At 37.3% G+C, this 22383-nt stretch overlaps 1 protein-coding gene across 3 annotated transcripts in view; it reads right to left on the bottom strand.

The window, feature by feature from the left end:
- Positions 1–22383, bottom strand: part of LOC129577052 (heparan sulfate glucosamine 3-O-sulfotransferase 5) — a 79544-nt gene that overhangs the window by 56768 nt on the left and 393 nt on the right. For 2 of the 3 annotated variants that reach the window (XM_055463468.1, XM_055463469.1), the window contains exon 2: positions 19627–22175. The gene's annotated coding sequence lies outside the window, so the exon portion shown is untranslated. Of the gene's footprint in view, positions 1–19626; positions 22263–22383 lie in introns of all 3 variants that reach the window. The other variant, XM_055463467.1, reaches the window with a different exon arrangement.

Here is a 22383-nt window from a genome sequence, read left to right as displayed (position 1 = left end):
TGCATAATGCCAATAAACAAAAGTGAAATACGGTTATGTTTAGCTATTGGGTGTTAGTATTATGCATAGCAATATTGAGCATTATTGAGAATTATGGAGAATTCCGAAGGATAATTTGGGATTATTTTTGCACTAGATCGCATTACTTGAATTATACAAATCTAGTACTTTCCCCCTTGGTTTTGATCACAAGTAAATATTTTGCACGGAGTTGAATATGTCATATGCTTCGAGCAAAGGACTGTGTATTGTTTAAAAAGTCATATAACATGCATTTGATTGATTTGTGACAACATACACTTTCATATCGTAGATCGCATCGTGCGTTGTATCGGATTACGTGAACAAGCAATATTGATTGGCGTTCGGTTTAAAACTTTTGTAGCAACGAATGCAAAAATTCAACAATTAAAATCAATTGAATGAGCGGCAAAGCAACAAAAATGCAGGAGCGAGAGTAAGAGAGAGAGAGAGATGGGAAATGGCCGAGCCCCATATGATCAAAAAGCTACACACACACACACACACACACACACACATACACCTTCAAAAATACTCTGCTGTACACACACAATACGAAATGGAATTCCAATGAATCTGAACTGGGTATTCTGTCACTCATTGGAATGTGTGTTACAGGCATCATTAATTGAATTGAAAAAGTTTTTCACAGTTTAGATCCCTTCCTGTGGCTGTGTTAGAGCAGAGCACACACACATATGTTCGAATCCATTTCGTAATTTGTCCGTCATCTTGTCCCCTTGTGCACACATTCATCTTGGTATCGGTGTGTATATACTATATATGTGTACATGTCTCTCTAATTTACCCGACTTCTGATGAATCATAAAATGAATGACGACGACGACGACGACGACGACGTCGAGAAAAGCATGTACATCGTCATTTCTACCTATGGCGCGGAATCGCGTTTGCCATGCTTCATTTAATCATTACACCGACAAAAAAAAAACACTCAAACAAACTGAAGCTTTTACACATCTGGTGTGTACAACGACAAACGATGATTGTTGCCTACACGTAGGCACCTCATTTATCAAATGAAAATGTCAAAAGCAAAAAGTCTAAATTCTCATAAATTCGTTCGCCATCGTCAATATTTCTATTTTGTTATTAATGGTGTGAAGTCGGTAAAAATTAAATTGATGAACTCGTGATTCAATCGTGTGTGGTTGTGTCTGTGTTTTCTCGAAACCTTTTCGCATAATTTCCCAATGGCGCACATGAATAACGCACACATACTTGAAGGAGCAACGGAACGGATAAAAAAGATAACAAATACTACGCATAGTAAATTAATGCATGAGTAATCTAATCACGTTTCAATACTTTTAATGTGTCTCGTTGGCGTAAAAGGTACCGAGCATTTTTGGCTGCAGAATATCAAGTGATAATGGCAGGATGAATTAAGTGAGGCGCGCGTTGCAAATGAACGGCGACATCGCTTTCCATCATTTCGGCATTACGAAGCGTTCACAATTCGATTTTCAAAGCAAAGCAAAGCACAAACCAGACGAGTGAGAGAGAGCGAGAGAGAAAGTTCATCAAAAGAAGTGAAACTCCATTATTGGAATCGTAATGGTGAGCTTTTTTTGGCTGTGTGGAATTAATTTTTTTTTCGTTGTTGTGTTAGTTGCGCTCTGGTTTTGTTTCGTGTGCGTGTTGTGTCCGTTACTTCGGGCGTGTATTCGTTTTTAATGTAATTGCTCATTGAAGTTGTAAACTGTTTCTTTTACGTGTTTGTTGGTCGCTGTTGTCGTCATCGCCGTCGTCGTTGTTGTCATCGTCGACGGGAGCGGTAGCAACCACATCAAACAACACCAATGGCCGAACTAAAACAGCACGGGATACAGTGTATGATGCGTCGTTGTTGCATGAAATCACGTGCTTGAGATTCATTTTTATTCTGCAACCATTTTCAATTGCATCGTGCATAAAACGTAAACAAACCAAACATAAACACAATGTGAGTTGTTATGTCTGACTTTCGTGTTTTTATCATAAAAGGAAAAAAGAACATAATAATAATCTACTGCTTGAAAATTGTTGACTCATTCATCGACTGTAAATCGCATTTGCGTGTGTTCAATTTTTCAAATGCGTTTGTGTCCCGAAATCCAATCAATCTGCTCACTCACACACACGCACAATAGCTGCCGTTGTCATTTTCATTGCTTTCGATTTGGATGCAACTGAGTGCGGCGCGTGCTACAATGAAAGAAGAAAAAAAAACCGAGATTTTCAAGTAGAAGCAACATGGCGCCATTCCATCTTATTTAACTGAAATGCAGCAGTACAATACGATGGTATTGCAACAACAGCAAGCAAACACAATGGCATGATGACGATGATGATAATTTTATTTCATTCGAATGACTTTGCTGCTGAGGTTCTATTTTCAGATATTTGCGAGCAGTTCATTGTTGTCTGAATCAGAGCATCATCCTATTCGCATGGCATCGATCGGTCGAGCTGTCTCAACCACTTGCGGTAAAAGTTTTCGCAAATAGAGCGGAAGAATGTATAAATAAAAAAGTATAGCAAACTTTTAATATTCCCATGGCATTGTCGTAAATTTTTATTAATGCTTCGAAGTCATTGTCGCCGTAATCGGGTACAGCACCACCAACGGATATTACGGGTTGACGAAGAATATTTACGGGACAAATGTGCTATACCACTATCAGCAGGCAATGACTTATTGTAGGGAAAAAAGTTATTGAGCATAACAGAAGCATGAAGAAAAAGGAGATAGAGAAACACTAAGCGAGTTTAGAGCTAAAATAAGAACAACGACACAGTTATGAAGTTGAAAGTTTTCTTTCTGTTTCGATTGAATCAGTGTCGAGTTTTTGTGTAAAAATTGTCGACATCCACAACCTGTAGTTTTGGAGGTGGTGATATAGCAGTCGAATAGGTATCTCAGAAGTGTGAGTTCAGGTAAAGCAGAGCAGCTATGCCTGGTAATGTTAACATTTTTCATACTCTGACCACTAACAGGTGTTTATCATAGAAAATGCGCTCCACTCCACTTTGACATTTAGATTTGTCGCTTGCTCTTTGGTTTACACATTGCCCAAAATTGGAGCCTTTAAATTATTCACGCCTACTACCAAATATTGATGCTTTCATATGGAACTTATCGTCCAACCCATCGTTGTCTAATTTCGGCTGGTCCGTGTTGATAACTGTTTTAAGTAGAAAGTTGGTGAATTGAATAAACGTGTGTTGTCAATGTAAATTAGATTTAATGACTGACATATTTTCTCAGATACAATATTCAATGATATAGTGATTACAATGTTCAACGATATAGTGATTATATCTACAATAACCATTTCGCTCTACCGCTCTGTCTCTCTTTCCATTATTGATGTAATCCTTTTCCGGTCTGACATTTTTTCAGAAAATTTGTTAAAATGTGAACATGCATTTAATTCCTCACGTTTTTGTGACGTTTTTTGTGACTCAACAAAATTTGAACGATATTTTTTTCAGCAAAAAAAAAAATATTTCGATGTTTTCGGCGAAACGCGGGAAAATCAAATGGAAAAAAGAAATGGTGTCAAATATGGAATTGGATAAATTGACCGTGTAACTGTCGACAGAACGACAAAAAAAGAAGTTCGATAAAATCTGTCGGCAACTTTTCCTTCGGCAGACTATATAATTGCGCTTAGTTCGAGCCATGACCACCACCATCGATTTTCAAATTGTGTTCATTGTGTGGGAATGGAAAAAAGAGAAAGAAGAATATCATTAACATTCTAAATGATATTTGATTGAACTTTGCCGGCCACTTAACAACAATTTCAACTGTTGTTTTGAAATTAATCAAGCAAAATGTGCTTCATGTTGCTCGAATAATTTTCGGTTACAACCGCCGAACCAGACCAGAAAAACCAAAACACATACACACTCACCAAAAAATATGAGACACAGAAAAAAACATGATTCTTCGGTCGTGAATTTTCGTTAGGATTTTGCCCAAGGTTTTGGCCTGCTTAATGTTGTTTGAAATGTGTCGATGCAGAGGGTTCGTGTGTTTCTCAATTATTATCCGCAGATTTGACTACACCCTGAAAAATTGTTTGTACCGAAGCAGACGAAGCGAATATGTAATAATGATGGTGCCGAGTGGTTTTCGTGTATGTGTGTGCAAGTCTGTCGAAAACAATAATCATCGGATTAATTAGTTCTAAACTGACTTTTGCTTATCTTGTATTTTGTTTCATTCGCTCTGTTTCGTTTTTTTTTTTTGTCTTCTACGTCTTCGTTTTTTGCCAAGACTTTTTGCATTCATCTCAGCAGCATCTCTGCATGTAACCTCAGTAAGCGATGGCACACACACACACGCAAAAGCAATTTTCTTTTGCCGTTGCGAAATCATAAATCATATTGTTTTGAATACGAATACCCGCGCTAGACCAATGATTACCATTTCATTTTCGAATCGTTCACAAATTTTAATACCATTTGCATTGGATTATTATTGCTTACACAATGTACAAGCCGAAAATGCAAAATAATTCGGGGCTAGAGAAAACAAACAAATGTAAAGCATGGAATTAAATGTTTGAAGTTTGGAGAAATGGAAACTTTGTCGCTGCGGTTCGCGTAAGCGAGCGCATTAAAAATCAAAGTTAAGCCAGATGTTTGATGATAACCGTCTGGTGAAATGTGTATAGACATTGAGCAGATCCTTATTGATATCATTTATTTATTCAACTTTTTTGTCTCGAATCTGTGTATCTATGATCAACAAATCGTTGTTTACTTTTTCGATTTTTTTTTCTGCTTGTCAAAAATCAATGCAAAGGAAATTATTGTTGGCGCAAATGGCTGGCAGACATTTGCCGAGATAATAGAAACGGAACTTAATTATCTGTGTTTAATCTACTGATAATAAAGGAATCGCCGTAAAAATATACTCCAATGCAAACAGTAGTCCGATGGTGGTGATGGTGGTGATGTTTGTTGCATTGTATTGTGAGCTCCATTGATTTTCGATTTGATTAGCGTGAAGAAGGATGAGAGAGAGAGAGAGAGAGAGAGAAATACGCCGACAATCGATATGTGATCAATAGAAGTCACATTTCGGTTGGTAAACATACAGACACGTACACATCGAGTCACAAACATTCAATCAATTGATTGCCATTACAACACAATTGCACAATGAAATGGTTTGCTGCTGCTGATGGTTTTTATTTTTTTATTTTTTTTCGTCGTGTTGTTTTGTTTTATTTATAGTCGTCGTCATCGGATTTGGATTTATTGGCGTCTATATCAATATTCCATAATCATTTCGCCGTGTGCCATCAGCATTTCATCCATCGGCAAATCAACGCATCGTGTGCGCAACTATAATTTAATGATATTCAAGACATAAAGCAAACAAAACGAAATGGAAAAATAGCAGAGTGAACGTAGCAGTACATGACAACAAACTGACAATTTGCCAAATCGCTTTCAATCGATAAGTAAATCATAAGCAATGCCTGCAGTGATTTCATTTCCCAAACCTATTGAAATCCAGCTTCAAGTGGAGCCCATTTGTTTGCCAGTCGACCGAAATACTTGGGTGTGGAGGAATTAGCGGACGTGTGGGAGCGAGCGCGAATGCGTTTACAGATGATGTTAGTGAGTGATGTGTAAACATTTGTGTTAGAATAACCATTTCGAACACATTTAATTGCTAAAATCCATCGATGGTGCCGTTTTGACACTAAAACCATGTGGAATGTAGGCCACAATGCACACCATTTGCAACATCATTTTGATTGTGTGCTTTCAAGTAGCCATTTTTCGCAGTCCTAAAATAATAATGTTTGCATATGTAATGCGCGAAATACATCAAGAATTGATCCCCATATAACGGAGTGAAAACACGAGCGCTTGCTCGCTCGCTTGCGGCACCCAGCTCAAGCATAAAATCATATCATAAAATTGTAATGAATTTTGTGAGCCATATAAATTTAACCTATCAGTATCGACACGAATGTGGAAAAGAGCGAAATTACACTTTTGGAAAATTGTATCCGGCCGTGTTTTTCGGGCCATGGCATCCATAATTGTTGGTTCGACATGATTTTTGTGTTTGTTTGGCGGGTGGGTGGATGGTAGGTTTGTTTTGTGGGCGCTATGCGTATGTATAAAAATGATTTTTGCCATTCCATCAAAAATAGTCGATTGTATAACGTATTTCCTTTGATTTTTCTTTGTTTATACACAGTATATATCTCTTGTATTGAGACGACCTATCACGAACACATGAACCTACGCTAGATACTGGCACTTTTTTTTCTCTTTCTCTCTCTCTCTCTCTCTCCTACAATACAACTCTCCTGTGTTGCATGTGTGTTCGGCATGTTTATTCAACTGGATGGAATAGAGAGAATGGTATAAAAAATAGCACACTCCACGGTTGAAGACAGGAAGAGGAACACACATAATATTAAAAATGAGCAAAGAAATGTGAAGAGCCACAGCGTGAGCGAGTGAGGAAAAGAGAAAGAACGAGAGAAAAGCGCCCAACATCAGTCGAAAAATATTAGAAAATAATAGATTGGAACGAACAGAAAAAATTAACATTTATTTGTCGGGGTGGTACAACAATACATAAATGTGTATCGTTTGCGAGGACTAACGCTCACATACACATGCGATTAAATGTTGCACGTCTCTTAACTACTCATACGCGATAAAAATGGAAATGGCTTTGTTATTTATGAATGTTATGCTTTGTGTACAATATACCATCGTCGGTGATTTGTATTTCGGTTGTGGTATGCTTTGTGCATTGGTAGAGGAACGCGTGCGAACCGCGCTCGCATACCACGCCGATTTTGATTGGATCGCTGGTCGTCAATGTGCTGGTTATTGCCAGTGCTATGGAATTTTATGGTGAAAATTTGTCTGCTTGATTTAATAGATTAATGCTTTTTGGTCTGAAGTTTTGGCTGCGCGCAGTATTATTTCTTCTTTCTTCTTCGAATGTGCGTTCGTTCCTTTCTCCTTCATGGTAATATGCTATTACAAAAAAAAAGGGGAAACCAATTTAATAATAAACGCAAAACGCCAATATTAGTTGACGGCATGAGGATTTCGGAGATCATTGTGCTCACGCGACGACAGGGTAAGAGAAGAGGAGTGGGAGCAAATGAACGAATAAGCGATGAAATAGTGAGTCAGCGAATGAAAGAGATAGAATGCATGAAATAGAGCGAAAAGGGGAGAGAGAGAGAAAAGAAACGATGAATGAAGCGTATCGAAACACTCGAAATGAAATATCAAATACACAAAGGTCAAACGTGCAAATCATATCAAAAGTTGAACGATTACATCGTTTCAATTCATGCAAAATGCAAATTATGTGCCGCTGTTTTATCTATCCCACTTTGTGGTTTCGAAATTGAGAGAGCGTTTTGCGAGTGAGAGAGACAGAGAGAGAGTGAGAGAATACGACAAGCAATCAAGTTCCATTCGAAAACATGCACACTGTCAATTGATTACATGACAAAATGCCTATACCTATCGTACGTGGCCACAAACGATAGAATTGATTCCTAAGCGATTCTCTCCCTCTTTCTCTCTGTCTCTCTCTCACACACACGCAGACTCGACAGCAAATCGGCTACCATATCAAAAGTGTCAATTCAAATGGCTATACTCTATAGTGTACATCCAATTTTGGACATAGAGAACAATTGAGCCTCGATTAAATCACTTGATTAATTGCATACCGTCCACAACATTTTCACATTATCCATAATTTATACTACATACCGAAAACGAACCGATAAAATAGCAAACGTGTAAGTATTATTATAGTAACTTTTCTGCTGATGTCACAATGTTCCACATTTCAAAAAATACAATGTTGCTGCAAATGTCTGTGCTACAAACATTTCTACGGCCGTAAATCATTTCGTCTAATAAAAAATCGTAAGCCAAATATTGCAAGATTAATAGCTCACACGCTCTATTCTACTTTTTCTATCATGTTGACGTCTTATCAACACGATATACAAGCTGCTGTAGTGCGCGCAACGCAGCTCCATTTTTTTCGTCCTCACTCTTCTCATTGTCTTCATTCCTGTTGGTGTACAGTTTTACGTAACATATTTCGACTTTTTCAGAAAATCTGTTCTTTATCGAAATTCGATTTTGAAATTTTGAGGTTTTAGAATTGGATTTTGTTCAGTTTTTCATGAAGAATTTGGTGGTGGTTTGAGTTTGAAGGTTCCATGAAGCGTTTTAAAAAAAATTGACTGGTCAATGCTCGTTATTACGATAAAATCTTAATAACATATTATTAACATATTTTCGTTAATAACTAGTCATTTTTTCAAAACGGCTTATCATAAATGAAAACTGAAACCACCACAAAATTTGTCATGAAAAACTAAACAAAATCCAGTTCTAAAACCTCAAAACTTCAATATCAAATTTTGATAAAAAACAGTTTTTCTGAAAAAGTCGCAATATGTTACGTAAAACTGTATGTTGGTGGTAGTGATGGTGTGTGTCTTTTCTGTCGGTTAGTATTCTGGTATGCGGTTCAGTCTCATCATCATTATTCATTAACTAATTATGTATTTGCCGCACTCTTATAATAAAACCGCATCTAATTGAGCGTATTCAAATTGAAATAAAATATCTTTGTGTGACGCACATGCTTTTGTGACGAATGCACACAAGTTTTTTAGTTGCTCTTGTTTTTCGTTCGTTTTCACACCATAGAGAGAATGTGGATCACATTACGCAATGCATAACGATAACGCGATTTGTCGATGGTTGAGCTTGTGACCGAACTGCTGTATTGTTGATGTCATTGTTTAATTTCTGATTTTCATCCAGACCGTTTTGGTTTTTTTTTTTCTATTTGGTTTGTACACTTGTTTCACAGATTTTCTTTTTTTTTGGTTTAATTGCAATCGGGCAGTGCGATGAAATTAATTGACCTTAGTTGGCATTCAGGTTGCATGTGAATGTATATGAATGTTGCGGTGGCATATTGACGTTCATTGTCATGCTCGATTAATTAATTGAATGTGGGCGAATACAATAAAATTTATGATCAACTTTATTTTCGCCTTTCGTTCACACAAACACGAACCGTTATTGTTAGCAATAAACACAAGCGTTAGCAGCGGCAACAATAGCCGCAGTAGCAGCAAAAAGTGAAGCGCTTTGTGTCACATCAACTTTAACAATATTTTCATTATTTATGATTAGAAAGGAGATTTATTGTCCAAGCGGTCGCTTTTCAATTTCCATTCAACCAAATAAACAGTAAAAAAAAACATAAATCTATGCACACAGCAGGCGTTCGATATCATGCAACTGTTGTCTCGATTTTATCATTTAGTCACTCAAGGTGGTGAGCATTGTTTGATGCGGTGCATAGCAAAAATATGACCAATCCACATAAACTATAGCGTGAATTCATCAAAGTTAATTTCGAGTAGCGCACTTAAACCACTAAAAGCCACATGACACAACTATATTAATAACGTGAAATGTGAGAACAGGGTGAGCGTGATCGATTTTATACGAATTTTCGAATGCTTTCAAAAGTAATGTGTATGCCTTTTCCCTATAAAGATCCAGTGCAGTAGTCGATAAAGAATGCTTTGGAATGTGTGGTGATGATGGTGATGATCGTGTTGTTTGTGGTAAGACTTGAAAATGCCTCACCTGAAAATGAATTTCAATTTGTTATGCAAATTTGCTGTTCTCAACTCCGATGATATTGTTTGCCCAAAATTGATTATTATTGTTATGTAGCTCAATGAGCTGTGTACAAGTACACAGCACATTGTTTCTTCACTCCCTCTTACTTTCGATCTCTCACCCCTTTTCGCTGACATTCAATTTAGCGCATAGCTCATAAAATAAATGGTTTTCGCTTGAACAGTATACGCATCCAAGTAGCAACACCATTGATGCAAACGACGAAAACATTTCGCTTAAATCGAGAAAATGTACACCATTTGTTTTTACGTGCACAACCAGAAAAGAAGAACAACAGCGACTCGATTCGACTCGTGTTGGTTTTTACTTGAAACATGACCAAATATAGCAACACGCTTTTACTGCAAAACCGGACCAACCAAATCCCAGTGAAACATGAATCAAACCAATGATAGAAGCCTTTTAAACATTATTAATATTCAAAGCTTGAAACACACTCTCACTCACACACACACACAAGAATTGCATTCACAAAATCACTGTCTGTTTTCGGGAAGATTAACTGCAATTGACACTGTGCATAGTCACATCGTTCGTTCGTTCGTTCGCTCTATCTCTCTTCTTCGCATACTCTTCAAACCCGGCTATATATAATATCTTTTCAAGTCCGAACCCAGCTTACGATTCAATGTGCTGTGGTGTGATAACCAATTTTCTGCACTAAAAATGTTTGGCTATGAGACTAAGCCTCAGTTATTTATGTGGGATTATTATTAATTGGTTGCTGAATAAAACATGGTAAAATTATGAATCTCTTTTTCGGTTCACACACACACACACATACACTCGCGCGCGCACTAGTGATGGGCGGGTGCCATCACAACAAATGTACGCCATCATTTTGCTCCATGGCTATTTGATATTCTGCAAGTGAAAATGGAAGCTTGAATGGATTCGAGCACAATTTTACTTTTGCCGAAATTACAAAAGTGGATGTTTTGAGATGGTTTGAATGCAGTAGATGGATGAAAGGAATGGGTAAATGAGCAAGAGCGAGAGAGCGAAAGAGATACAGAATGGTTATGACATGAGAGTTTGGCTGTAGAATTTCTGTTTGAACAAGATGAAAGCTTTCGTGTGAAATGCATCGATAAGGCTATCATTATTTGCGAGTTTGCTTTTTGGAATTGTTCGGTAGGGCGGGTGGTATTTTAACGTTTGTTCTCGCCTTTCCGGCGGCGATAAAGTTAATCTCAATCACACACACACACACACATAGTCAAAGCCAAAGTTCTCTGATCAGAATTCCTTGATTTCCGCAATTATTTTTCTTTTTGATGAAATCGTTCCTATGCTTCCGCACGACTCACCGTATTTGGCCGTGAGTGTGTTGCCAATCGACCACATTTCGATATGGGAAACAAGTGAGAGAAAAAAAAGCGGAGGCAAGTGCCAAAAGACCAATATTCATATCCACCTATTCATAACTGATTGGGTTCACATCATAGACAACAAATAATTTCGCTTGAACTTCTACAAGTTGTGTGTACATTGGAGTACGCATCCATCTTATGGCGTGATGATGTTGTTGATGAAATGATGCCATACACACACACACACACACATCCAAAATCCAGTATGTGCAACGTTTATTTTTCGTTAGTACATCCACTTGCTCATTCTATTCCTCTGTGCTATTCTTTAAAGCAAGCTTTTCGGAGTGGGTAGTGTGTTTTGGGATTTTTCCATGTTATCCGCTTTCCGTGCAGGTCCATCAAAACATCGACGAAATTGATCACTTGAAGCATTGTGGTCTAATCTCATTATATTTACTCGCTTTCTCGATCGGATGTGTCTATAATGTGGATGTTGATAGAGCTTCAACTAGAGATGCGCCACTGTTGTTACTGCCGTTGCTGTTTTTGCTGCTGCTGCTGTGTTTATTGAAATGAAGTGACCAAAATGGAATCGCCTTCCAAAACTCCCATATCGAACGAACAGCAAATTGATGAGTCGGTAAATCGATACGATAAGGCAATCTTTTGCATAGAATAAACAATGTTTTGCTTAAATGCTCGCTCTGCATTGCCCTGGATTTGTTCGTGTGTGATTCAACGGAACAAGGAACTAGCAGAAGACGATTCGATACATCGAAATGTATCGAAATGGTAAACCACTGAAATTGTTATTCAATTAACTACGTTTTTGAATTTATTTCTAATGAATGTCTTTTTCCGGCTTCCTTTCCTCTTGCTCTCGCTTCCCATTCTTCTTGAGCTATCGCCCATTTCCCACAGGATTTATTTCGAGTAGCTTTTTTTCATATATTGTATTTGTTTGGTACTCTTCTGTTCATCCGTAAGATGATGTTTACCTTTTTATCCATTATTTTTATGAAACCGTAATAGAGTCGTAATGAGCTTACTCGAGACACGCTTTGGAATGCCAGATATGCTTAGCATCAGGAGAATAAAATGCGTTTAATTCCAATTTAAGCTCTTTTGATTCGTGGTATATTGTTGGTTTCATTGGCTCGTTTCACTTCATCATGCTCATCGTGATTACGACAATCAATGAATTACTCTTCGTTTGCTAATAACACAATGGTAATCCAGCCGACGTCACTACCTTTCCCCTTGATGCCATAAGCAACACACCGTTTAAGCAGAAAAAAAGGCGAAGTGAGCCATATCCCTTTTCACAATTCGCACCTGACATGCCGGAAAAATGTGCTGCGAAAGCATTGAGAATAAAATTAAATATCCAAATGAATTGCGAAGAGGATAAGCGGGCGGAATTTATGATGTTGTGTTTCATTGTTTTTGACTAAATGAAACGAAATCCCTTTTCGGAAACTGAAAGGTGTGTTATGTTCATGCAATCTGTGTATCACTCTGTCTCACTCGTGCTCAATACATCGAAATGTGAAAGCATTTTCATAGAAAACGGCGGATGGGATGTGTGTTTGCCATAAGTCAATGTGTTATTTCGTTGGTTTGGCTTCTCGTGGGCCGGTGCCCAATTGTTGTTTTTCTCCCGAATATATCCATTTGATTTTATTCATATTGTGTTGGCATGCCGCTTCGCCCACCACCATTGCCATCATCATCATCATCATCATCATTGTTACAATGATTTTTGGAAATTTGCCACGAGATTTTCTTAAAATTTTCAACACAACAATTTGATTTTGGGCCTTACTTGTTTTACACAAAACAACACACACACACACATGCTCTCAAACTTTACACTGGCAAGACTCAAGGTTGCAAAATGGCACCGGTTGTTTCAATTAGCATTCCAAATTAATTTTCATACGTAGCTCCATTGAATTTTAAAGCAACACATTGTACGATATTCGGGGTCTATCGGTAATGGGAGGGAGTTTTTGTTCCAACAATCAGTCGACAACGATCCGACAACGGTCGTCGAGACTGACTTACAAAAAGGATGGTACAAAAGCGAAGATACCATTACGACAAAAGAAACAAAAAACCATCATCAAATGATAACAACGTTGATTATTTTATAGACGTGCATGGGTCGAATGTTGTTGTAGTTTGTTTATCGTCGGATAAACATCATGAGAGCAGCACGTGTGTGTTTCTATGTGTTTCTGCTTGTGTCGGACATATTTGCTGAATTTTAATTAGAGCGAGATTCATTGAATTCTATCGGAAATGGATTTGTTACTGCCACAGCCACTGTGGATGCTGGTAAATTTAACACAGCCCACCCCAAATATGTATTTTAATTCAACTGCACATGCTTATTGCTCCCATGCTGAACACCGTTGCACCAGAGTTAAAACAAATTAGTAGAAACTTCGTATCCAAAATAGAACATTCAGCTGAAATTCACCTAGGTGTAGTTACATAAATTTTGTTTGAATTGAATTGAATTTAAGCCAAATAATACCATTCAAAATAAACGTTTTTCCATTTATTTATTCATTTCACCGTCTGATCATCTAATTTTCGTTTCGAACCGAAGTTTTTCCATCCCGTTTGTGTGCTTTTATTTAGCATTTCGGTTTCGATATATCGTACGCTGCTCCATCAAAATCATTTGCCCTAAAATCACAAGCTCAACCGTTCGTTTCCGCAGTTGTGTGCATTATCGCCTATGGACATCATATAACATGCGATTTTTTTTTTGGTAAATAATTTGCACAGCAATCATTTCAATTAAATTCGACGAACGAGAGAACAAATCAATTCGGATTAATATGGATTTGTTAATTAAATTGCACAAAATTGTTAATCGACTTCAAATCAAACGATTTTTCAATGCACCATTTTATCAAAACGGAAATTGAAACCGATGACTATGTGAGTGTGAGTGTGAGTGCATATCGTTTTCAGGAAATGAGGTCGCAAATATTGCGATTACATTGTTTCGCACCACATCACATTGCATCATCGGTTGAGTTTCATTTGAAATATTGATATTGACCATCATTGTTCGAAAGTGTATAATTGTGTATTGCATCGGTTTTATTGTTGGTTCAAAATGTTATTAAATCACTGTGACTATTAACTCATTTTCACATCGGAATAAATAATCTACCCCGAACGACAAAATCAATAGCTGACTGTTTTATTCTCGATTGAAATATGAAAATCAAAGGAATGGTAGGCATTTTTTCAACGGCATCATTGTTGAATGTTTCAGTCTTGTTTTTTTCTTTCTCACTTTCTTTCTATTTCTGTTAGCAGTTTATGAGTTTCAGTAGATAAAGAAAGAAATTTCAAAGAAATCTCTTTCAAACAGGTAATCTATACCTAGGGGTTTCACGCAACTTAAAATTCATCTAAAATTTCAATATTTCTCTCTTTTCTCTAAAATTCTCTGGGATTCACCAAAATCCGTATTATTTCGAAATATTTCAACATTCACCTTGAAAATTATGTTCTGGAAGTGGGTTTTGGAGGATCCTCAGGATGGATCAGACTGGATTTGACAATGCCCTGGTTCATCCTGAGGATCCACTTCCAGAACCAGGAGCGGTTTTGAACAATCCTGAGGATCCACCAAAACCCACTTCTAGAATTTTTAGATTCAAAAAATTCTAAAAAATTCGAGATTATGAATAAAAAGAAGCAATATCTATAGTTTACACATAAAATGGTTTTATTCCCAGCTATTTAGTAAAATCTTCGGCCTTCGAGATTGCGTGAAACCCCTAGATCTATACATCCACATTGATTTTATCCCATTCCGTTTTTTTTTCTCTCTTTCTTTCTTTCTCCCTCTTTCTCGATCAATCAATGAGCATGTCTTGAAATGGTATCAAACACTTGTATCGATTGTTGCGGTTGAGCCCAAAAGAGACAAAAACACAAAAAAAACACAAAGAGTTTGTTGGTTGAGAATAAGTAAGCAAACGAACGAGAGCATATTTTGTAAACGAAAGCTGTGCTATGTAAACTGCTATCAACCTAATCATCACTTGCCCTTGTTCAATTCAAGCGGGTTTTCTTCTGAGACATAAAAACGCAACCCTCAAACAAAAGGAAATTCGATTTTCATTTGACCGCACTTGACATTCGAAATTCGAAAAACGATTCTCTCTCGCTTGTCGAAGAAAATGCGACTGAAACCAAGTTAAAAGCAAATAAAGACGATTCAAATGAATTGGTTTTTCGTAGTGTCTCGAATCGGTTACAATCTCTTTTGCTTTGGAAAATGGGAATCGTCTGGCTACACCAAACACAATGCTTTTGCGACATTGAAGTTGGAGATACACAGTATATACACTCACAATGGAAATGAGAAAGAAAAATAGACGCAGGGACGATAGAAATTTTCATTTTTATTCGATGGTATTGGGTCAATTCGAAAGTTTCCGCCGCTGACATTTAAATGTCGCCACTTGTAACTGAGCGTAGCTTGACAAGTGAATCCAATTGCATTTTGTAGATGTGACATTTAGCAATCTAACTCAGAGCAGAAAGATTCATTTTTCGTTCTGCGTCATTGTTTTTGAATCGATTGAAAATGGATCGTGATAAGGTGTTTTTTCGAGGGGCCCTTCTTTTCTTATTTGATTCGAAGAAAACTGCCGCTGAAGCTCATCGAATGCTATCAGATATTTATGGCGAGCAAGCTCCATCGGAACGAAGCTGCAGAGAATGGTTTCATCGATTCAAAAGTGGTGATTTTGACTTGAAAGACAAAGAACGTTCAGGTCGGCCAGAAGCGATTGAAGATGTCGATTTGCAAGCATTATTGGATGAAGACCCAACCCAAACGCAAAAAGAACTTGCATTGCAGTTAAACGTCGGCCAAACAACCATTTTCAGACATTTGCACGCCATGGGAAAGATTCGGAAGCTGGGAAAATGGGTTCCACATCAACTGTCTGAAGAGCAACTTCAAGCACGAATCGCAATATGCACAAAACATCTTGCAGAGCACAAAAGAAACAGTTTTTTGTATCGGATTGTTACCGGCGATGAAAAGTGGGTTTATTACGAAAACCCCAAGCGTAAGGCAGCGTATGTTGATCCAAGCCAACCGGCACCATCACAACCAAAACGAGATATTCATTGCGATAAGGTTATGCTGTGCATCTGGTGGGATATGAAAGGAGTCGTGTATTATGAGCTGCTAAAACCAGATCAAACGATTAATAAGGAACGCTATCGACGCCAATTGAATGATTTGGCTCATGCATTGGATGAAAAACGGCCATTAATAGCTCGAAAACACCACAATGTTTTGTTCCACGATGACAACGCTAAGCCACATCGTGCAACAATTTTTAAAAATAAGGTAGAGCAGCTCGGTTGGGATCGGCTTGATCAGCTCGCGTACTCTCCAGACCTTGCTCCTTGCGACTACTATCTATTTCGATCGATGCGGATTGCCCTGTCTGAAGTACGCTTTCAAAATGAGGAGGAAGTGCGAAAATGGGTTGATTACTACATAACCTCAAAAGACGAGGACTTCTTCAAGCGAGGAATCAACAAGCTGCCTGAAAGATGGCTAGAAGTCATAGCTAACGATGGCGAATACATTGGTTAATGTACATTTTCAATTTATCTTGCAATAAATGTATTTTTAGACAAAAAAAAACGGCGGAAACTTTCGAATTGACCCAATATCTCTGTATGTGTGTGAGTGCGCGCTGTCAGCCAGCATAACGAGTTAAATAGTGTCGGCACAGTGGAAAGTCGTATTCATCGCATCCAAATTTTCTCTCCATTCGTACACCGAAACGCAAAAAAAATACGTGATGAAAAAGAAATGACATTTTGTGAAACGCTTTCCACTCATGTGTACGTACATGATGGTTTTCTGCGTGTGTGTTGAATGAAATGTAAAATGGACTTGGTGCATGAAATCTATTTTCCATTCAAAGCATGCGTTTTGATTGTAGCGGAGAGCAAACGAGAGAGAGAGAGAGAGAGAGCGAAAAAGAGACTGGGAGTGAATGTGTTTGAGCTTTGTTGTTTGTACATTTGATTTTACGATGTAATAATAAGGGTTGTCGGTGTCATCGTTGATGTGTCGTACATTTTTGTCGAACGCCTCAGTCAACCAACAAATTTTTATCCATCGGGATGTTTTATATTGGAAATCTGCCATTCATCTGACACAATCGTAAAGTTCCTATTTAATTTTTTTCTTTTACAAATAATTGCAATTTATCGCCATCAACCGAAAAATATTCGCATCAATTCATCGCTACATCGCTTATTCGCATTGTTAAACATTTCACTTGTAAAATTGTGTGTGGAGATTTGTTGATTTTTTCCTCATATATGGGGCAACCACAGCTACGAAAACAGGATAGAATCAGGATGTGGTGCGATGGTATCAATAATATTGTAGACACATACATATATCCGTATGAAGCCAAATGATGTTAATGATGTGTTGTTTAGCTTCGGCTCAAGATCAATAAATCTTTTTTTTTTCGAACATTTTCTACCGCATGCCAAAAATTGAAGCATCGCAAAATCTACAATACATGGCCAACGAGCAATCATGTTAGCGAAAGAGAAAAGAAGAGAAAGAAAGACAAAAATCAACAACAACAACAGAACGAAGAGGGGTACAAACATACACACACACACACACACACACACGAAGAGAATAAGAGAGGGGGAGAGAGAGAGAGAGCGAGAAAGAGTCTAGAGAATGAAAGATACTTGTTTCGCTGCTTGGAATCGAATGTTACAATAGACAAACTGTGATATAATAGATGATATAAAATTTTATGGCATTCAACCAGTTGTGAAGTTGTACGCGCGCCAAAAACCAATCGATGCCACTATCTGAGCACACAAAACACTTAACGAACAAGAGAGGCGAAATGGAACAGTGCAAACGAATTCAAAATTTGTTGGAGGATGTGTGTTAGCTACGAGCATTCACAATGGAGGCAAGAGCACGGTAGAATAAAAGAGTTTGAGAGAGGTACACGTAATATGGAGGTGATAAAGGAGCTGGCTGTTGATTTTCAATAGATACTATATATACGTATACGTTTGAGTTGAACTGAAAGGAGAAAAACAAACTTTTTCACATATTTTCATCGCGTTCGCTTTCACGCGACGCGTCACAAGAACGATGCAGAGCGAAAGGGAAATGAGAGGTGAACAACAGACAGAGCTGAGGGGTGCAAATATAGATAGCAAGAGCAAAGAATAAGCGTTAAAATGAACAACCTATTCAAAAACTATACAATAGCATTTTGTTTTATGAAGTCGCATTCTTTGCTCGTACGTTATTCTTTGCTGCTATTTATGGCTATGTGCTCGGACTTCAGTAGTCAGAGTTTTTGACGAATAAGTGGTGATTTTCGGTAGAGAACAAGCAAAGAAACATTTATGCCCACATTATCTAGATCCACCACCATAAAAGAAGAGAAGAAGGAAACAAAAAATGATTTTGTCCTTGTTTTTTTTTGTTCGTTCGTTCGATCATTCGCTCATTCATTCATTCATTCATTCATTCAATAAATAAAGGCAACAATGCCATGGAACAATCAAGCGCACATACACATCTCGTCCTCCTGTTTGAGTGCTCTGTATCGAGGGAGATGAAGAAGCGTTTCGTTGATTTTTTTGTTTGTTCGTTCATTCGTTCGTTGTTGCGTTGCCATCGCTCGCTGTGTATTCGCTTTTTGCGTTACATTTTCTTTTTCAATTTCATTGGGGCGGATGTCAGAGCTTTATTGTGGTACAATAAATATACACATTGTTGAAATGTTCTTCACAAATATCTCTCTCTCTCCCTCCCTCTCTCTCTCACACATACACACACTGCTGTTCCTTTCTTCTTTTCGCCTGATGTATTTTATCAATCGATGTCGCATGGCTTTTCTTTTGATGTGTTATGTGTTGCGAATCATTTTGATGGGATATACATCAAAATGTAGTCATGAACATTGTCATCGGCCATCAATATCATGGACAAAAGGGTATAAAATAATAAATCGTATTTAAGCGATTTGCCGAATTTATTTCAACAACTTCATATACTATGCACTCCAAATACTTGGAAATGGACTTTCTCTTTGAAGATTTTCTTGCAGATCGGGGTTTTTTTTCTATCGAAATTGGTATAATAAACACAACTATGGCGGAACAAAAGATAAAGATGATCAATAATAATAAAATAATAATAACAATGATACAAATAGTGGACAGTAGAGATGTTATCTTTCTTTCGAATGGTCAAAACCGTACAATCATTACTGTTCATTTTTCGTTGGAACATTTTCGTCTACTTTTGTGTTCCAAATTCGAAAAGCTCGATTGCATGCGGCTTTGAAACAATATAAACCAGAAATAGAAGTAACAAAAAAAGGGGATAAAGGGAAACAAAACTGAAAAAAATATATCCTGAATATGTTGGAATAAAAAAAAAATAGATTCAAAATTATGTGCTTACCTCAATCATGCGTGCAAATCACATCCAAGCGTCGAGTTCAACCATGTGCTGTGTGTTTTCTGGTTTTGTAATCTGGCGTGATTACATCGTTATAATTGCAATCGAGTGTCGTTGTGTGGCCGATTCAATATATAGCCGGTGTGCCACCAATGAAACCACAACACATTTGCCATTCATCTTTTGGTTTGTTCCAATTAAATGCGACTCGATATGTATACATATAATATTCTTACACTACACACATCCACACCGCTTACACAATGTTAACTAATAGCATTTGATCTGTCATTTGATACTTAAACATTATTTTCATCGCGCAGTGAACACATAATTCATTTGGATTCATCGTCTCTGTCTGTAAGGTCGGTCATATACAAAAAAAAAATAAAACGAAGAAAACATCAAACTGTGTGTAACAAATGCATATAACGTATATTTATAGTAATTAGCATATGAATTCGAGCTAAACGATTTGTTGTTTCTGTTTTTGGCTTGACAACGAGATTCAACCGAGCAATTCCCGTACTGTGTTTCGCTTTCGTTAGCGCTTTGCAATTAACTTTATCGTATGTGGTTCGATGCGTTTATTTTTTTTCTCTATTTCGCTTTGTTGTCATTTTGTTCGGTTCTAGTCTTCTTCTTCTCCGATATGTACGTGTGTATGTGTATGTTTGTTAGTTTGCCAGTCAGTTTGTTTGCACGCACATCTAATTCAAATCAAGTAATGGCACAAAGCACGTGAATTTAAAGACAATTATGTAATTATATTCATTCAACTGTGTGCTGATATATTTTTTTGTTGTTGTTATTGTTGTTGTGATATGTATGAATATATGAAGGAACTCTTGAACTTTCGACCAAGTTATATCAGCATAGCATGAGGTGGTGATAGTGTGTAGGGGCGCCTGAAACAAGCTAAAACGGATGCGTTTCGAACGAAAATAACAAACGATATACACACATTGAATCAACAATAATTTGCGTCCGATTTTCCCTCAATATCATTCAATCAACCTTTTAAATTTCATGTGAACGTGTGTCCTATAGCGTTGGCTGTTGCTGTTGTTGCTGGTGACGTTTTGCAAGCCGCTTCAATCTATATGTGTATGTGTCAGATTTTTCGTACCGTCAATTGGTATTCGTGAATTGGATAATAATCAATTTTCGGCGCTTTTATCGATTTCTATTCTTATTTCATTCCTAGTTCGTGTGTATCCACCTAACACTGTAGCTTTTGTTTTCCACACTGATCGTAATTATTTTTTCTTCGGTTAAATCTTCTTCAACTTGAATCAATCGTTTTATGGTCTAGTTCATATTCCTCGTGAACGATTCGGGTCTTTGATCACGAATTTTTGCTGTCCAACTAATTTAGTGGTTGTGTTCGGTTGTTGTCGAAACGCAGCAATTAAAACTGAATTAGTTTCTCGTCCTTGTTTCCGTTGGCGATTGATTTCTGTGATAAATTGCAAATTTGGTGTTGGTTTTTCTTTTTTTCTTCGCTCTCTCTCTCTCTCTCTCTTTCTGGTTTTTGCCCTTTCTTTCTTATTTCGCTTTGTTTGCAATCAAGCTTGTACACACACTTTTTTCCCCGTGCACTTTCGTTCGTTTGATGAAGCGAAAAGTTGCTAATGTAAATCAGATGAATAATTGATTAGTTTCCCTAATTTACGTAGATTAACACCGCGGTACACGCCGTCGAAGGACTGTCTTCTTTTGAACTTTCTTCTTCTTTTGCTTGTTCGTTCGTTTGTCACAATCGAAAGCGGTTAGGTGTGTGTGCATGTGTGCGCGTGTGTATGTGGTTGAAAATTCAAACAATGAATTTGCAATATGATAAATTTTGACACATCACATTTGTCAAATAGACTAGGGCGAACATATTCGCATCGGCCGATGATGCCATGCTCTTTTTTGGTGTTATTTGATCAGGGATTGCATTCAGGACACGATCATATTCAAATACAAGCACAAAACGCCATTTGAATACACAATCGATGACACGTTGTCATTAATACACATGTTTTTTAATGGTATGCTTCGTGGTGTTGCGCTCCTTCTGTTCGCTCATTACATTATCGTCTTTTTCAAAGTTTCTTTCTCACATACACACAACCGAACAATCGGAGTTCAAAATTAATGAAATTTACCAAACGAATTGAAAAAAAACACTGAGATTGGCGATATTTTTTCTCTTGTTGTTGTCGTTATTGTTGTTGTTAAACAGACTTATTTGGTCGAAGACGAACAACAACAATCAAAGTTCGAAATAGAAAATAAGGCTACACGAAAAGTCGATAAATGATTTTTTTGTTGTCTGTTCTTCTATTTTTTTCTCTCGTTTTCACTCTTTCGCGTTTTCACTGTTCATGAACTTAATTCATGCACTTTTTTTATTCATTGGGTTGTTGTTGCTCTTGCTAATGTTATTGCTTCTGCTGCTGCTCTTGCTACCGTTTCTGTTGGCAAAAATCGCTTGATTTGAGTTCATCAAAACACACAATTCTCTCTGGTCTCTGTGTGTGTATATGTTGTTTCCCTCTCCTTTGCTTTATTTCACGAATAAAAAAAAAGTTTTTCAAATTTATGTGTTATTCCAATTTACGAGGGTTGATTTGCTTGCACACGGCGACCTTCTATTTATCAAAACAGAAAGGAATGAGAGAAAAACAACAACAAAAACAGAAAAAATATAAAATAAAAACAAATTGAGAGAGAGAGAGAGAGAGAGAGAGAGAGAGAGAGAGAGAGAGAGAG

Source organism: Sitodiplosis mosellana, unplaced genomic scaffold, assembly GCF_009176505.1.
Source record: "Sitodiplosis mosellana isolate CC-2019 unplaced genomic scaffold, AAFC_SMos_1.0 Smas_scaffold_6197, whole genome shotgun sequence".
In the NCBI taxonomy this organism is placed as follows: domain Eukaryota; kingdom Metazoa; phylum Arthropoda; class Insecta; order Diptera; family Cecidomyiidae; genus Sitodiplosis; species Sitodiplosis mosellana.
The sequence above is the reverse complement of the archived record's forward strand: the minus strand, read 5'-3'. Positions and strand labels throughout refer to the sequence as shown.